The following is a 3153-nucleotide window of genomic DNA, read 5'->3' on the forward strand; positions in this document are numbered from 1 at the left end:
CCTGCTTTAAATCAATGGCCTTCATTCTCCTGCTTCTGCCCCCAGTGGACAGTGACCCTTGCCCTTCATCCAGTGCATTTTCCCTACTAACGCTGCCCCATTGCGAAGCTGCCCTTCCCTGGTTGTATGTGTCATCTGTTGGGTTTCCACAGTCCTCAGCCAGAGGCTCTTCCTCCCTTCCTCTGCCAAAACCCTTTTGGAAAGAGATAAGCAAACAGGACTCAAGGATAAGACACTCTGGTATGCAGGTGCATGGATCATTTTATTGCAGGTGGGAAGGATGCTGGTTTGGGCCCATTGGGTCAAGAGGGAGCTGGGTCTATCGCTGCCTTCACTCCTTGGGTGCTGGGTCCACATCTCCAAAAGTGTAGAAGTTGCAGGGAATTCTAGTTATGCATCACTCCCATTGCTGTGGAAGTAAGAAAGTGTTCAGGCACCCATGGAAAGGCAGGACCAAGAACCCTCGAGAGATTGTTGCTCATCACCCTAGCTAAGCAGACAAGAAGGGTTTCCCTTACCTGGAGATGCCCAGAGGAGCCTGGGACCAAGGTGCTCATTGACAGAGCTATGGCGCTATCCCCCTGTTCCCATGTCATGATTATGGACCATTCAGAGGCAACAGGCATCCCTCCTCCAGCAAAAAGGCACTTGGGCAATTTGTGCACAACTGCTGTCTTCAGCCCACCTAGTTCCTTTCCTGACTCCATTCAAGGTGCTTACTATGTGAACCAACTATCTGAGAGAGCTTCTCCATACTTGCAGACTCTCTTGGGAGTCCCTCCACCCCGACAAAGTATTCTCTGTGGCAGCCCCTAAGTTGGGGGAACTCCGTCCCCAGAGAGGTGCATCTGGCACCTCATTATGTTCTTTGCATCGCATGCTGAAGATGCACCCTGAACTTTGACACCTGATAGATATCTACATTTTTGGACCCACTCTATTTCCTGAGACTGTAATTTGTTTTAATTGCAGTTTCAAATTGCAACCCACACTGGGAGCCCGTAGTGAAGGGAAATAACGATAAATCGCCCACAAGAGGCTCAGCATCTTACTGGGTTTAGGCAGACCATGGAGCACATTCTTGGACAGCATTTCTTGATGCCAGTACAATCATAATCTGTTCTACATTGTTTTATGCAAGGTGGCTGCACTACTGCAGGAAAGATAGGGCAATTTCCAGGCTTCCCTGCAACAAAGAACATCATTATGGGTCAGAGACAACATTTGAAAAAGAGGCACCAGGAGTGTAGAATCTGTTGTGGCTTTGCACATCCCAGCAGCCCAAAATCCCCAGCCTTTATGGGATGAGCACATCCCAGATGAATAAGCTTTCTCCAGTTTCCCCCTCCTTCCCTCCCAGCAGAGGGATGAACATCTGGGCTGAAACTGGACCAGTCCTTTTCTGGGGCTGGCTAACTTCTCCCACAGTGGCCACCCCCATCCCTTGACACCAAGTTCTTTCCAGCTATGGACTGTGCACCAGAGACTTCCTTTCTGCACTTGCTTAAAATCCTGGCTGCAACTTTAGGGCTACCTTGGGGGGTGTTGTTGGGGAGGTGCCCCCACCCCCACCCCCTCCCCTCCTCATCCTACTTCTCTTCCTCCCTCCCATTCACAAGAACTCTCTGGTTTCCTACAAGAGATGGCAACACATTGAAGGATTCACTGTGGAGCCACCGAAAACATTCCCAGGTACAGCAGTGCCTCTGCTCCTCTGAAGAGTCTGAACTCTACACCTGGAAGGGTTTGGAGGTGTGGGATGAAGGGGGTCCCACATGGAGGCCCCCACAAAGCAGCATCAGAAGGATTGGCCCCAATGGGGTCACATACCTCGGGCTGAGGCAGAGGGCATCATGGCACAGAGAGTGAGGAGTCCCACGAGGAAGAAGGCGAGGGCACCAGACTTCATGGTGAGGCAGAGCAGAGTGCTCTCTAGCCTGTAGCCAGGTGCTTTATAAGGCCACGTCCTCAGGGGAGCCCTGCCCAGATTTAATGGGCTGTAGGAAGATGAGGCCATCATTGCACAAGAAATGATGGGAAACATGTATTGCATAGGTGCAAGGGAAGATCAAAGAGGTTATCTTGCAACATATTCCACATTTCCCCATTCAGAGACACAACAGCACCTGTCACATTTAGAGGCTTCCCTATGCTTCTGGTTGGCCCCAGTGAGGATGGAATGATGGATGGAGCAACAGCAGGGTCTTTGGTCTGATCCAGCGCAGGGGGCTCCTCTTGCCTCCTCATGCTCTCTTCCAAGTGCAACCAGCAGACCACTTCATTGAGCGGTCTTTCTGGGCCCACCTACCACCTTCTGTCATGTTCAAAGAACCACAGGCTTGCCAAAACAACCACAACACACACAAAAACACTACCAACCCCTTAACCGTTTGAGCAGGAAGATGGAAAAAGCATTTGGAATACCATGTAAAGTTCTGACCACCCCTCCCTCGATAGAATATCTTTTCTGAAAAGGTTCAGAAAAGGGCAACCAAAACTATGAAAGGGATGGAGCCCAAGGCCTACAAAGAAAAGTTGCAATATTTGGGATTTCTTTAGCTTAGAGAAAATACAAGTGAGGTTACAGGATAGACCACAAACTTGACATGAGTCATCAATGTGATGCAGCAGCTAAAAAAAGCCAATGCAATTCTGGGCTGCATCAATAGGAGTATAGCATCTAGATCAAGGGAAGTAATAGTACCACTATATTCTGCTCTGATCAGACCTCACCTGGAATACTGTGTCCAGTTCTGGGCACCACAGTTCAAGAAGGATACTGACAAGCTGGAACGTGTCGAGAGGAGGGCAACCAAAATGGTCAAAGGCCTGGAAACAATGCCTTATGTGGAACGGCTTAGGGAGCTGGGTATGCTTAGCCTGGAGAAGAGAAGGTTAAGGGGGATATGATAGCCATGTTCAAATATATAAAAGGATGTCATATAGAGGAGGGTGAAAGGTTGTTTTCTGCTGCTCCAGAGAAGCGGACACGGAGCAATGGATTCAAACTACAAGAAAGAAGATTCCACCTAAAGATTAGGAAGAACTTCCTGACAGTTAGAGCTGTTCGGCAGTGGAATTTGCTACCAAGGAGTGTGGTGGAGTCTCCTTCTTTGGAGGTCTTTAAGCGGAGGCTTGACAGCCATCTGTCAG

The 3153-nt window shown here is 49.3% G+C and overlaps 1 long non-coding RNA gene across 1 annotated transcript; it reads right to left on the reverse strand.

Annotated features, from left to right (window-relative positions):
• Nucleotides 1–257: 257 nt before the first annotated feature.
• Nucleotides 258–1906, reverse strand: LOC117049194. Its single transcript, XR_004426924.1, has 3 exons — nucleotides 1831–1906; nucleotides 1053–1186; nucleotides 258–409 (listed from the first exon to the last, which is right to left on the reverse strand). It is a non-coding gene; the product is annotated as an uncharacterized LOC117049194 (long non-coding RNA).
• Between the last annotated feature and the right edge of the window lie 1247 nt (nucleotides 1907–3153).

The sequence above is a fragment of the Lacerta agilis genome, chromosome 6, assembly GCF_009819535.1.
Source record: "Lacerta agilis isolate rLacAgi1 chromosome 6, rLacAgi1.pri, whole genome shotgun sequence".
NCBI lineage: Eukaryota > Metazoa > Chordata > Lepidosauria > Squamata > Lacertidae > Lacerta > Lacerta agilis.